This window comes from Colobus angolensis, unplaced genomic scaffold, assembly GCF_000951035.1.
Source record: "Colobus angolensis palliatus isolate OR3802 unplaced genomic scaffold, Cang.pa_1.0 Scaffold600, whole genome shotgun sequence".
Classification (NCBI taxonomy): Eukaryota; Metazoa; Chordata; class Mammalia; order Primates; family Cercopithecidae; genus Colobus; species Colobus angolensis.
In genome coordinates, this window is record NW_012119600.1 from 67152 (window position 1) to 82550 (window position 15399).

The 15399-nt window shown below is 45.2% G+C and overlaps 2 non-coding genes across 2 annotated transcripts; both read right to left on the reverse strand.

Annotated features, from left to right (window-relative positions):
* Nucleotides 1–3907: 3907 nt before the first annotated feature.
* TRNAE-CUC lies at nucleotides 3908–3979 on the reverse strand. The gene has a single exon. It is a non-coding gene; the product is annotated as a tRNA-Glu (tRNA).
* A 283-nt stretch (nucleotides 3980–4262) lies between these two features.
* On the reverse strand, nucleotides 4263–4368 carry TRNAL-CAA. Its single transcript has 2 exons — nucleotides 4331–4368; nucleotides 4263–4308 (listed from the first exon to the last, which is right to left on the reverse strand). It is a non-coding gene; the product is annotated as a tRNA-Leu (tRNA).
* Nucleotides 4369–15399: the final 11031 nt, after the last annotated feature.

Below are 15399 nucleotides of genomic sequence, written 5' to 3' on the forward strand. Positions count from 1 at the left end.
AGATCCGGCCACTGCACTCCAGCCTGGGTGACAGAGCGAGACTCCGTCTCAAAAATAAATAAATAAATAAATATAAATAAAAATAAAAAAAGATACAGAAAACAATGATACAAAGAGTATAACTCATAAGGTGAGCACTAAACTAAATGACAGTACCATCTCCCAACAGGACATCGTGGCCAATGGACGCAGAAATACTTACTGGACTAGAGAAAAAAGAGGAAAGTTACAATTCTCCATTCTCCAAGCTTTCTCCAAATTCTACTAGACCTAGATTTGTTACCACACTTTCTGCAATATTGGTGCTACACTGTTTTAGTCATTGCATTAATATTCTCCATAAAATTAATGGAAAGTGTACTTCAATTCAATTTTACTTGCTCCTAGCCCCATATTTTTAACCTCAACATCACTTCTAGCCATCAGCAGAATAATCAAATACTTTACTCACTTGAGACAACACGCCTACAAATTTGTGTAGTTTCTCAACTGGTCCTATCACCTTTCTCATTCACCCTCTATTAGCCATAATACTAACACACCCTTTCTCAAGATAATGACTGTATCCAAGGATTATTTAAATTCCAAAGAGAACTATTTCCAAGTTAATTTCTGTTCCCTGATCCAATCAGTCTCCCTAATAATCATTTATTGCCCCTTAAATAGAATCCTTCTTCTCCCCCTCCCATAACCTGTTTTACCAGGATCCAAGCCCCCATTATTTCTGTAACCTCAAGATGGTATATAAGCTTCTGTATGACATTGGGAGGCTGGGTCTTTATTCTGAAGGCTCCTGTGAATACATATTAAATAAATTTGTGTGTATGCTTGTAGTCCCAGCTGCTGGGGAGGCTGAGGTGTGAGGATCAGTTGATCCTCAGAGGTCGAGGCTGCAGTGAGCCATGGGAAACTTGGCTACAATATATACAAACCACATTTAGGCCAAGGCTTTATAGAAAACATAGATATGTCATCATAACTGGAAACTTCACTCTATGATGGCGTGTAGCAGAAACTAAAACAGGCTTATTTTGGACATAACCATGAAAACCACACCAATTCCTAATCATCACAGTAGCTAAAACAACATACAAAATTCCTACTAAATTTATTGTTTGCTGGGGGTCAGCATCTTCCAGAAACTCATGGTGGTCCTGGACACCGCTGGATACAAGTATTGTTTTAATAAATTACAACCAAACTTTTGTTTGTACATGTGAATAGTACATGTGATTTTTGGGGACAATTAATATTCACATGTACTCACAGACCAGAGACCTATAATCTGCTACAATCTAACTCACCACAGTATTTGGACCATTTACAATCACATGCAAAATGACAGAGATTATCAGCACATTATTTACATAAAAGAACCAAAAAATATGGCTATATTAGACAAATTTACCAGAAAAACCAAATAGGTACAAAATCAAGTTGTTTTTCCAATGTGCCCAATGGAAATTCAGAATGATCCAAACTTTTATTTCAAAGATGTAGAGATAGCATACAATTTAAATCAGTTTACTGGTGGGAAACACTAGGAACTAAAATATGGAGGAAGTCACAAGAACAGACCCAGGTATGTCAAATTAGTTTTTCTCCATGACCCAACCATCCAGTGGGTCATGGAATACGGTTACATGGTCAGCTCAACTCCCTATTCAACAAAATATAACAAGACTAGTCTCCATTTACCGATATTTATAGCTAGAGACATCTCTTTTACAAAATGCAAGGTTAAACAATGGGACCCGGAACCTTGCATAATGCTGGAATAAGACATTATTCTTATTCTGGTCAGGATGGTCTCAATAAGACAGGATGCTAGAATAAGACACATTGCTTAAGAACACAACGCTGGAAACCATAGTGGACCAAAGGAATAATAAACCCTCCACCTAAAGTATTAGAACCTATTCTAATTAATCTATTAAGATTAATTTACAAATCAACACCTAGGAGAGTCAAAATATTTTTGATAAAAGAACAGTTTAGACCCGGCTTGGTGGCTCATGCCTGTAATCCCAGCACTTTGGGAGGCCGAGGCAGGCGGATCACCTGAGGTCGGGAGTTCGAGACTCAGCCTGACCAACATGGAGAAATTCTGTCTCTACTAAAAATACAAAATTAGCCGGGCGTGGTGGTGCATGTCTGTAATCCCAGCTACTCCGGAGGCTGAAGCAGAAGAATCGCTTGAACCAGGGAGGCAGAGGTTGCGGTGAGCCGAGATCACGCCATTGCACTCCAGCCTCGGCAACAAGAGCGAAACTCCGTCTCAAAGAAAAGAAAAGAAAAAAAAAAAGAAGAACAGTTTAAAGTTACATATATTCAAGCACAATGTACACAGCTCTAGGAACAAGGATGTGACAAACAGCTCATTTTACCAGACTTACCACCACTAGATAAATAAATATTATTTAAGAAAATTTCTATAAATATTTGTAGCAATTTGAATTATTTGAAACTAGTCATTTCAGCAGTCCAAGAAGCAGAAATTCAGGAAGTTAAAACAGGCCTATTTGATTTTAAACACTGTGTCAAACACAAACGTGCATGGACCTGGTTCTGTGTGATCGTGTCGAGTGTATGATAACACAGCCTTTGCCTGGAGATCTGAAAAAGGTACCCAGAGAGAAATAAAACTTTGGAAAACAGTAACAAATTAGGAGTATAGGCTCATAGTATTACAAAATGTTAAGAAGATAGAACTTACATGTGATTTAGGAGTTTTTAATTATTAAAATAATTTTCACAGGCTTCCCAAATTTTAAAAAATGGGCAATAAAAAACTTAGAATAAAAACTAAAAGCATCTATAAAATACATTTTAAGACCAATTGGGGAAAATTAGAATGTAGACTAGCAGTGACAGCATGTTAATGTCAATTTTCTTAGGTGTGACATGGAGTAATGTCATATCTGCGACTTGCAAGTTGGGGGGAAAGTTTCACAGATCTCAACTTTCTTTTTTTTTGAGACGGAGTCTCACACTGTCGCTGGGAGAGCAGTGGCGCGATCTCCGATCACTGCAAGCTCCGCCTCCTGGGTTCACGCCATTCTCCTGCCTCAACCTCCCGAGTAGCTGGGACTACAGGCGCCACCACCACGCCCGGCTAATTGTATTTTTAGTAGAGACGGGGTTTCACCCTGTCAGCCAGGATGGTCTCGATCTCGTGACCTCGTGATCCGCCCGCCTCGGCCTCCCAAAGTGCTGGGATTACAGGGGTGAGCCACCGCCTCCAGCCATATACATCTCAACTTCCAAATGGAATAGGGAAGCGCTCTCTCTCTCTCTCTCTCATCTATCTCTCTATCTATCGACCGATCTATCTATCATCTATCTATATCTATCTATCTATCTATCTACCTATCTATCTACCTTGCAAGAGAGAGAGAAGAGAGAATGTGACAAAATATTAACAGGTAAAGAGAAACCAGGGTTGGTTGTGGCATTATTTCCATTATCTTTACTTATTTAAAAAATGAAAAGACAGATGCTGGGGTGAGGGAGAAGCACCTAATCTCTTTCCATAGCGACAATTACCCAAGCGTCCTTAAGGAGCTAGGACCGGCCCTGACCCGCCCCTTTGGACACCTAGAGAGACTTTTTGAAGCCTGTGACATAATTTTAAGACCAGCCATTTTTGGCATCCCAGAGCTATCTTTCTGGATCATTTTGTGCTGCTGGCATTCTGTCTCCGTTCTTAAGATATGCATGAGTAAAGACATTGACTACATAGGCTGTGCTCATAAATGGTAGTAGAGTCCATTTCAGGTAACTACTCTGCAAATTGAGGAAACCAGATGCATTTTGCGCTTGTGTTTAGAGGTCGTCACAGCTGACTCTAGGAGCATTGCCTATGGGTTAGCCCTGGTCCACCAGAAACGATTTTAAAAAGCTTTCTTTCCCTGACCGGGAATCGAACCCGGGCCGCGGCGGTGAGAGCGCCGAATCCTAACCACTAGACCACCAGGGAAGCCATGGTAAGTGGCTTAGCAACATTCTATACTAAATAAATATCCTGCGACGTGTATCCTGTAAAGACAGACTATTGGACGCGGTTGTCTCGCGATATTTGGGGATATGCGGCCCGCGCTTTGCTACCCTTGGTAATATCCCCCCCCGCTGCCACAGATAGGGAAAACTAGGCAGCAAAGATGAGTTGCAACCTTCGCCCTGGAGAAGACAATAAAATGCCAACAGACTCAGGGAAAATTCTGGGGTTTCTTCAAGGGAATAAAATATGACTAAAATGAATGTGTCAGAAGTGGGATTCGAACCCACGCCTCCATCCGGAGACCAGAACGCCCGCAGGCAAGGTGCTTACCTTGAGTCTGGCGCCTTAGACCACTCGGCCATCCTGACACTCGGAAGCCAGGCGCCTGTCACTTACTCTCGTAATTGCGCTCACCGGTGTCGGCCTGTCGCGTCACACCCGTGTTGCGGCCGCGGGAATCCTGCTGACTGGCCGCGACTTTTCAGCGCTTCCTGTTGGCGGCGGAGCTCTGGAGAAAGCCGCGACCGCAACGCAGCCCGGTGTGGCCCATAGCGCTCTCCCAGGCCGGGAAGGGAAGCTAACGACCGGGGGTTAGTGACCGTATGCCAGCGCCTGGCCCCGCAAATGCAGGACAATGCCTGAGAAAGGCAAAGCACCAGCTTCCGCCTCACATTCCGGCCCTCGCTGGGGAAAGTGTCTGACAAGTAGTCACTACTTGGAAAGTAGTTGGAAAAACGGTTGCCACGAAGTGACAGATGGATGCTTTTGTTTGTCTTCATTATCACCATTATGATAGCGGCTTTCTGCTTGATTGTTCCCGCGCATACCCTCCCCTCAAGGTCCACCGCGCTTCCTCCAGGAAACCACACAGATACGGTTGGCCATAACGGCGGGATCGGGAAGTCCCAGGTCGGAGGGGCCTGGCGGGCCTGGGCTGAGGTGAGGGCAGTCAGGCTGCGTTTACACAGCAGTGAACAGGCTTCAGAGTCCAGTGGGGAGGCCCGGGACTCGCACTGCGGAGCAGCTCTGGCAGGGTCCTCCCGGTTGGCTGTGAGGTTACCTGTGAGCCCGGATACCACTCATCCAGGCATTCGTTCCTGGAATCTTAACACCGAGTGTCCACTGCGAACACAACGGTAAATAGACAAAGCCCCAACTTGGTGAGCTGACTTGCTAGTGAAGGAGATAACCAGCACAATCACATGTACAGAGTGAGGAAAAAGCAAAAGCAATGAAGGGGTGGAGACGTTCTATTTTTAGACTGGGCAGTTAAGTAAGGCCTCACTAAACTGACTTTTGCTAAAATGTTTTTCAAAAACTAAAATATATGTCATGCAAATATAAAATCCACATGTGTCAAGATTTTATTCCATTAACTAATGATGAAAGATAATAATTTTAAGGAGAAAAATTATTCTGATACTCGTTCAAACAGCAAGGGAGAATTTTATTAAAACTATTACATAGGGGTGAGAGATTGGGCTCAACTCCAAATCAACAAAGACAGCTAGAAATTTAAAGCCAAGGAGCAGAGTGTGGGGTTATCAGTGGATGGAAAATTACTAAGAGAATGGGCCAAGTGGGGCAGCTCAGGCCTGTAATCCCAGTACTTTGGGAGGCCTAGGCAGGAGGATCGCTTCTGCCTAGGAATTTGAGACTTCAGTGAGCTATGATCAAGCTCACTTTCAAAGAAGGAAAATTACTAATAGAAGACATTAAGGGTAGGGGGAAGGAAAGAAGGAAGGGAGGGAGGGAGGAAAAATTACTGATAGGAGTAGGGGCTATATGCTAAACAGGCCTTAAAAGATTCTTACTTAATGGAGGCCAAAGACTTAGACATCAAAGGTGAGAAATTCAAAGGTGAGAAATGAGTAACTTGATCAATATCAAGGCTGGCGGAATTCACACTAAACTGAATAGCAGGACTGTTTGCTAAGACCAGACTTTACAGGCCAAAGACAGGATAGGGGCCAAGGTGGAAGCCTAATCAAAAAGAGGAATCAGAGGAGCCTGACTAAAATTTGGTCAAGGAAGGTCTTTGTCAGTGACCTATACAATGTTATCAATGTTACAACTAATTAAAAGGAGAATTTCAAGAGACTTTTAAAATAATAATTCAGCCAAATGAAGGCTGAAAAGAGGTTGCTAACAGATTAAAGTTGGGTTAATATCCTGAGTAATAAACTGTGATATTGGAAGTTGGGATTTCTACTTCAGGGTTATCTTTTCTTTGCCAGAGATAAATCAGTTGTGTCTCTTGACAAATTTTATTTGTATTGCTATCCTTGGTCTTGCTCTCAGACAGAAACCATTTTCCTTACTATTAGTTTTCTGAAAGTTAACCTCTACCTCCCTACCAAGCTGCAAAATAGCCAAGTCAATAAAAACTAATAAAGGTGCACATACCAATGGAAACAATCCCACAAAGGGATTCATGGCTATTATGGTTATTTCCATATCTTACCCATGTGAATAACGCTGCAATAAACATGAGAGTGGAGGCATCTCTTCAACACGATGATTTCAATTACTTTGGATACATACCCAGTAATGAGAGTGCTGGATCATATGGTAATTTTGTTTAAGTTTTATGAGGAGCTTCCATATTGTTTTCCATAATAGCTGTACTAATTTACATTCCCACCAACAGTGTGCAAGATTTCCGTTTTCTCCTCATCCTCACCAATGCTAGTTATCTTTCATCTTTTTGATAATAGCCATTCTAACAGATGGAAGGTAATATCTCTTTTTTTTTTTTTGAAACAGAGGTTCGCTCTTGTCACCCAGGCTGGAGTGCAGTGGCAAAATCTAGGCTCACTGCAACCTCCACCTCCCGGGTTCAAGCGATTCTCCTGCCTCTGCCTCCTGAGTAGCTGGGATTACAGGCATGCGCCACCACACCCAGCACAATTTTGTTTTTAGTAGAGACATGGTTTCACCATGTTGGAAAGGCTTGTCTTGAACTCCTACCTCAGGTGATCCACCTGCCTCGGCCTCTCAAAGTGCTGGGATTTATGGGCATGAGCCACAGGGCCTGGCCAGAAGGTAGTATCTCATTGTGGTTTTAATTTGCATTTCCCTGATGATTCCTGATATTAAGCATGTTTGCATATAGCTGTTGGCCATTTGCATGTCTTCCCTAGAGAAATGTCTATTCAGATTCTTTGCCTATTATTTAAGTGGGTTATTTGTTTTCTTATCATTGAGCAGTTTCTTTTTGATTTTGTACAAATTTTGGGATTGTTTTTCTTCCTCAAAGGTATTTAAGGATTGTTTTTTCTATTTCTGTGAAAACCATCATTGGAATTTTTATAGGGATTGCATTGAATCTGTAGATTGCTCTGGTAGCATGGACATTTTAATAACATTGATTCCTCCAATCCATTAACATGAAATATCTTTCCATTTACTCATTTCTTCTTCAATTTCTTTCATTAATCTTTTATAGTTTTTAGTGTAGAGCTCTTTCGCTTCATTGGTTAAATTTATTCTTTAGCATTTTATCTTTTTTTAGCTATTGTAAATGAGATTGTTTTCTTGATTTGTTTTCGGGATAGCTTACTGTTACTGTGTAGAAATGCTACTGATTGTGTATATTGATCCTCCAACTTTACTGAATTAATTTATTAGTTCTAACAGACTTTTTCAATGTAGTCCTTAGGGTTTTCTATATATAAGATAATGTATTCTTCTGCTGTTGGATGGAATGTCCTGTGCACATGTGTTAGGTCCATTTGATCTAGAGTTTAGTTTATGCCTGATGTTTCCTTATTGATTTTCTGTCTGGATTATCTGTCCATTGCTGAAAGTGGGGTGTTTAATTCCCCTACTCTTATTATATTGCAACCTGTGTCTCCTTTTACCTCTATTAATATTGCTTTATATATTTAGGTATCCCAATGTTGGGTGAATATATATTTACAATTGTTGTATCTTTTTGCTGAATTAATCCCTTTATTTTTATGTAGTGACCTTATTTGTCTCTTTTTACAGTTTTTGACTTTAGGTTTTAAAGTTGATTTTATCTACGTATAGCTGCTCTTGCTCTCTTTTGGTTTCCATTTGCCTGGAGTATCTTTTTCTATCCCTTTACTTTCAGTATATGTGTGTCTTCATAGGTGAAGTGAGTCCTTTGTAGGCAACATACAGTTGGGACTTTTTTGTTTTTTTAAATTTATTCAGCCACTTTATGTTTTTTAATTGGAAAATTTAATCCAGTCTATTCAAAGTATTTTGAATTCTTTTTAAGCAATTTATACATCTTCATCTTTTTAGAGTCAGTCAATGGTGCTTTATTTTGTCCCCTTGGTGATGCATATTTTTTTTTTTAGAGATGGAGTCTCGGTCTCTCACCCAGACTGCAGTGCAGTGATATGATCTTGGCTCACTGCAACCTCTGCCTGCTGAGTTCAAGCAATTCTCCTGCTTCAGGCTCCCGAGCGGCTGGGATTACAGACATGCACCACCACACCCGGCTAATTTTTGTATGTTTTAGTAGAGATGGGGTTTCACCATATTGGCCAGGCTGATCTTGAACTCCTAACCTCAAGTGATCTGCCCTCCTTGGCCTCCCAAAGTGCTGGGATTACAGGCGTGAGCCACCACGCCTGGCCGGTGATGCATATTTCTAATTGTTCTTGATTCTTCCATGCATTGGTGTGTGCATATTTGAAGAAGTAGCTACTTATTCCAGTTTTTGAAGACTTGATTATCTAAAAACACCCTTTATCTATCAGTCAGCCTGTCCAGAAATTCTGGGCAGGCTGCCTGTTGTGGCCAATGGGTAAGCTTGCTGCTTAAGTCCTCAGGTTGGCTGGTGTAGTGACTGGATGAACGGGCGGGCAGGACTGAAGCCTGGATCCACTAGGGTGGACCTGTTGATTGGATTTGCTGGGGTGGACCTGGAACCTGTGTCCCTTGTGGCAAACCTGAATCCCAGGTCTACAAGGGCTGACTTGCCACTGGAGTGGGCCTTGAGCCTGAGTCTGCAGGGACCAGCCAGATCCTGAGATGGGCCTGGAGTCTGTGTCCTCTGGAGCCTAAGTCCACAGGAGTAAACTGATGTCCTGAGTTCACAGAGGCTGGCTTGGAGGCCTGAATCTGCAGCAGTATCACTGGATCCTCTGTCCACGGAGGTGGGCCTGGCTCCAGGATCTCCTGGGGTGGCCTGGAGCCTGGGATTATATGTACTTACCAGGTACCTGGATGCCCCGGGGCTGGCCTGAAGCCTAGGTCTACAGGGGTTGGCTTGAAGGCTAAGGGTGTGTGTGTATGTGCTCTTTTGGAGACTAGGTCTTTAAGGTCTAAGGGTGTTGACCTGGTGCCTGAGGCTAGATGTGCTAACTTGGCTCTGGGGTGGGCCTGAAGCCTGCAGCTGCAGAGGCAGGCCTAGGACCTTGGGCTACCAGGGTCATCCTGACCCTGGGGTATGTCTGGAGACTGAGTCTGTAGGGCCTGGCCTGTTGCTTGGGTGAGCTTGAAGGCCTGTGCCACTGGTGCTAACCTGGTGCTGAAGTGGGCCCAGAGGCCAGAGACTGAGTCCGTGGTCTGGAACCTGGGGATGCAGGATCCAGCCTGGGGCCAGGGATGCTTGAAGGCTCAGACCTCATCTACTGGCCTAGAGTCTGGGGATATGGGGGCCTTCCTGGTGCTGGATTTGACTTGGGTGGGCCCAGTGTTAGGGTCCAAGGCAAAGTCCAGTGCTCACTTCTCTCTTCTTTCTCCAAGTGGAAAGTATCTCTCTCTGCTGTGCTGCTTGAGGTTGAAGAACGGGTGATGTAGGCAAATGTAAAACTGTCCTTCCTACCATCTTCGATGCCCCTCTTCCTTTTTGTGTTTTTTGTTTGTTTGTTTGTTTTGACAGTGTCTGGCTCTTTCACCCAGGCTGGAGTACAGTGGTGCAATCCTGGCATCTTGACTCACCACACCTTTGCCTCCCAGGCTCAAGCCATCCTCCCACTTCAACCCTTTGAGTAGCTGGAACTAGAGGTGCACACCACCACACCTAGATAATTTTTGTATATTTTTTGTAGACATGGGGTCTCCTGAACTCAACCAATCCACCTGCCTCAGCCTTCCAAAGTGCTCAGATTACAGGCATGAGCCACCATGCGCGGCCAATGCCGCTCTTCTTATTTCTTTGCTATACCCAGGTGCTGTGGTCTGTGGTCTCTCGTCTGGTTTCCTTACTTCTTTTTTTTTGAGGCAGAGTTTTACTCTTGTTGCCCAGGTTGGAGTGCAATGGTGCAATCTTGGCTCACTGCAACCTCCGCCTCCCGGGTTCAAGCAATTCTCCTGCCTCAGCCTCCCAAGTAGCTGGGATTACAGGCATGTGCCACCTACACTGGCTAATTTTTATTTTTAGTAGAGACGGGATTTCTCCATGTTGATCAGGCTGGTCTCGAACTCCTGACCTCATGTGATTCCTCCTGCCTCGGCCTCCCAAACTGCTGGGATTACAGCCATGAGCCACCATGCCGGGCCATGGTTTCCTTACTTCTTGTGAAAATATTTTCATCTGTGAATAGTAGTTCAAATTGATGTATCTACAGGAGGATAGGAAATGGAGAATCCTGGACCGGGCATGGTGGCTCATGCCTGTAATCCCAGCACTTTGGGAGGCTGAGGCAGGGCGAATCACCTGAGGTCGGGAGTTTGAGACCAGCCTGAGCAACATGGTGAAACCCTATCTTTATTAAAAACACAAAAAATTAGCTGGGTATGATGGCACGGGCCTGTAATCCCAGCTACTCAGGAGGCTGAGTCAGGAGAATTGCTTGAACCCGGGAGGTGGAGGTTGCAGTGAGCCAAGATCGCAGCATTGTATGCAAGCCTGGGTGACAGAGCAAGACTCTGTCTCAAAAAAAAAAAAAAAAAAAAAAAACAAAGAAAGAAAGAAATGGAGAATCCTTTTCTGTCATCTTGTTCTATCCCTAAGGTGGTCCATTTTTTATCACTTTGGAGTCCTGTCTGAAGGGAGAAAGTGGAAAATGGAGGAGGGCTGTTTTCTATTACCCTCATATCCTAATGCTTCTGGTGGCCTATTTGGCCTTCAGACCTTTCTGGCCAGCCTGGCCTCACCTCTCTGTCTCCCATACGCCCCAGCAAGCTTGGTGCCTTTTCCTAAAGGTGCTTGATCTGTCTTTGTTCCTTTTGCCTTGCCCAGAAAACTCCCATGCTCTAGCTGAGCCCCATGGACCAGGGATGCTGCAGAGAATAAAACAAATTATCTGTCCTCAAGATGCTCAGATTCCAGCAGAAAGACCTAGAATAAATAAAATAATTATTTGGTGGTAGTGATGGGTAGTGATATGTACTGTTGAGAAAAATAACGCATAGGAAGAGGTTAGGGAGAGATGCAAGTGGTTCAGAAGATCTCTCAGTATGTGGCATTTGAGCAGAAATTTCAAGAGTCAAGGAGTGACTAGATAAAATATCTGAGGGAAGAGGGCTCCAGGGAAAGAGAAGAGCAGAAGAAAATGCCAACAAGGAATGCAAAACAGACAACACGCCGAAACTGAGTGAGAGGGCCTGGTGCTAGCCTTTGGATTGACAGTGAGCAAAAAGGAAGGTTTTGAGCTGTGTGATAAGATCTTTCCTGCTTTTCAAGGATCCCCTGGGCTGGTTATAGTGGTTCATGCCTGTAATCCTGACTCATGCCTGTAATCCCAAAGCTTTGGGAGGCCAAGGAGGGAGGATCACTTGTGCCAGGAGTTTGAGACCAGCCTGGACAACATAGCGGGAGGCCATCTCTACAAAACATTTAAAGAATTTGCTGGGCATGCTGGCACATACCTGTAGTCCCAGCTACTCGGGAGGCTGAGATGGGAGGATTGCATGTTGGCACATACCTGTAGTCTCAGCTACTCGGGAGGCTGAGATGGGAGGATTGCTTGAGCCAGGACTTCAAGGATGCAGTGAGCTGTGATTGTGCCACTGCATTCCAGCCTCAGTGATGGAACAAGATACCGTCTCAAGAAAGAAAAACAAAAAGGATCCTCTGGCTGCTGTGTGGAGGGTAGACTACAGAATACAAGAGTAAAGCAGAGAGAACAGTTGAGAGGTGCTGCAAGCCACGTTGGTCTGGACTGGATGGAAGCAGGCTGGGTGGTGAGCAAGATTTGAATTCTGGGTGTATTTTGCAGGTAGAGCTAATAGGATTTGTTGATGTGCAAGAAGTAAATGAGCCACAAAAAGATTTTTTGGCCTGAGCAATAGAAGGAAAAACCTCATCAGTTACTGACAAAGGGAAGGCTAAGGGGAGGCAGATTATGGAGGAGAGAGAGTTCAGTTTCAGACCTTCCAGTTTGAGATACATAATAGATATGTGAAGTAAGCAGTGAGGAACAATCCTCTGGAGTCCAGGGCAGAGGTGATGCTTTGTGATCAAGTCTTGTCCATTTAGTTTTCAAGGTAGAGCATCTTTCATTATGGTCTGGCCTAGGAGAAGAAGCATGGTGTAGTTAGCCTCTGCATGAGTACCCAGAAAGTCTAAATATAGTCCAAAGGCTTGAAATAAATATAGGCTTGAAGCCCAAGGCCCTAATCTAGTGGATCACAGTCTCTGCTCAGGGCTCCAAATGGGATGTTTAGTCACGAGCTGTTTTAGGTGCTCCTGGAGACAGTGAACTGAAGACTAACAATGAGGAAAGGGGAGACAGAGAATTCTTTAGTCCCAACCATGTTTCCCAGTTCTCACTGGTGGGAAGGGCTTCATTTCTAACCAGCTGAATGAGCAGTGTGAGGAGGGTAAGATCTACCAGGTCCTGGTGGGTGGAAGCATGGAGAGAGAGCAAGGGAACAACCCAAAAATAGTCTGGTGAGCGGACTAAACAGGAGGGGAATGCAGCAGGAGCACAGCTAGAAGAAATGTCTTCAAATTGTTGGTAGCTCACAAACTCTTCTGTATTAGAAGCTTAATGCTGGAAGATGGCTGAAGAGAAATGGTTGGGTTCATTTTTTAGCCCAAATGCAAAACGTTTGAGGTACAGAGGGAGGAAATGAGATGAGGCAAGAAAAAGGGGAGAAGATGAAGGAGAGAAAGAGGGGGCAAAATTATGCAATGAGAGAGTCAGAGGGGAGGAGGAAGGGCAGTTAGAAGTAAAACAGAAGGAACAACATTAGAGCACCCAGGCTGTTCGTGCTGAGGGGCACCTGCAGGTCAATGCTGGTTTGCCCTCAGCCCTCATCTCGGCCTCCCTCCTGTGCTCATTGGCGCCCAAAGTCCAGAGGGGGCCGAGGCAGCAGGGGGCTGGCATGTCAGCGCTGCCCGAGTGTGCGCACACCTGGCCGGGTTGCAGTAGCGCCGGCCTTGGCCTCAACTTTGCTCTGAGATCAGACTGGGCACTGGGAGCGGGGAGCAGCCAGGCAGTGGGAGCAAGAATTTCAGAGCCCGTGGAGCAGGCACCAGGAGCAGGGAGAGACCAGGCAGCACAACCAGGCATTTCTGAGCCCGCGCGGGCAGAGGGGCCGCCCCTGGAGAGTGAAGAGATGCCTGGGTCTGCAGCCACAGCTTGAGCCGCAGTAGCTCTGCCTGGGAGGGCGGGGCTCCTGGCTGCTTTTGGCCCCCAAGAGCACAGGGAGGCCTGGGTCCGCAGCCACAGCAGGGCGGCAGCAGCTGCACCCAGGAGCGCCAGGCTCCCACCCAGTCAGCTCAGGAGCGGGCGTGGCTTCTGCCTGTACCTGGCTCCCACTTGCTTCCTGGAGCGGGCCGCCTCCCCCACCGCAGCCAGCATCGCGGCAGTGGCCACTCTAGACAGGCTGCTACTGCCATCAGCACAACCACAGCGAGGGGCGCAGCTGCTGCTTCAGCACCAGGAGCAACGTGTCGCTCCGCGGCCGGTGCCTTGCACCCCTGCAGACGCCGAATTTCCCACGGCCAGTCTCTTGGCGGCTGGCTTCCTCCTTCATGTCATCTGCCCTCCGGCCCGGAGCCAAAGCTAACAGCACCAACCTAGGCAGCTGGGCCAGCCAGGAGCAAGGGCAACGGCATCTCTTACATACCACCCCGCCCTACCTGGGCCACACGGCATCACAGAGGGCCCAGGTCCGCCGCACTAGGGCGGGATCAGACTCAGGGTACAGGCATCACCCTTCAGTTGTCAGGGGCTCAGGAGAAACGGAATTGCACTCCCAGCAATGATGACTGGTTGGAGGATGAAGACACCAGTCACTGAGAGCTGAGAAAGAGAGAATTCATGCAAATACTTGGAGCCTGGGCTGGGCAGAGGGTGTCTGTGGGTCTCGTGGAATTTGGGGCACAAAGTCCTGAAGGAGTGTTCCTTTTCCCACTGGGAATACGTCTCAGGATTTGAGGGCAGTGGGTTGACTCAACTTCTGTAGCAATTTGGCTCATTCCTCCTTGGACCCGGGGAACAGAAAGTAGTTTTTCTCTTTGGAGAGAAGATACTAAAAGTTCAGAGGGTATAGCAATATTAGATTTGGCTATGCCAAGACAGGAGATAAGAAGAGCGCTATGGTGCCATGCGTAGTCCAGGAAAAAGAAATGTTATGAGGATAAATGGGTCCTCCACATGGAGCCTTTGATGTGTATAAAAGAATTGGCAGTTTCAGCAGTCTGCAAACTGTATAGCTCAACGGTGACAACATTACCAATAGCTTGCATTTAATCTTAGCCTTTGTAATGGGATGCTAAGATGGAATTCAAGGTCTCAGACTGCAATGAGGTCACTAAAGGCAGAGAACCAATGTTTACAGAGAACCCCTCCTTAGAATGTTAGCACTCCTTTGCAGCACTTACAAAGGAAGGGGCTGGTGACTGTTTTTGAGAGAGTTGGCTCATTCCTTACCTAGATGATATAAGAAATTAAAGAGAGGCTGAGAGATTTCTTTGGAGAGGGTTATTGAAGAGCTGGGCATTGGCAGTAGTTTCATTTTATTATTTTAAACAAGATCAAACCAAGAGAACCAAGAATGTTTTTGGACCTCAAAGTGAGACCCAACATTCTAAGAGTAACCAAGAGTTATAAGACCTTTCATTCCCTTTGATGAAATCACAAGGATTTTGCAGGTATCTTTTACGGACCTTGAGGAAAGGATAAGGTTTGTTCTCGATGGAGTCCTGCTCTTTTGATGTAAAAGTTACACTTTCATTAATGAGTAAAGTAGCTGGAACATCTTCTTTCCTACCTTACACTAGTCAGACAAGTAGGTTGAGTCACTGATACCACACATCAAAAGGAATATGCACAGGACACACTGGGCTCATGCTAAAGGTGTTCATGTTTGGACACCATGTCATTTGAGATATTTAGGCTGCAGAGGAGAAGGCTGGGCTAGTCAACAATCATTGTATACCAATAACAAACACACAGACAAGTCCCTGAGATGATTTCAGAAAGTAAGTGCCACAAAGAAGATACAATAGGGCACAGTGAAGT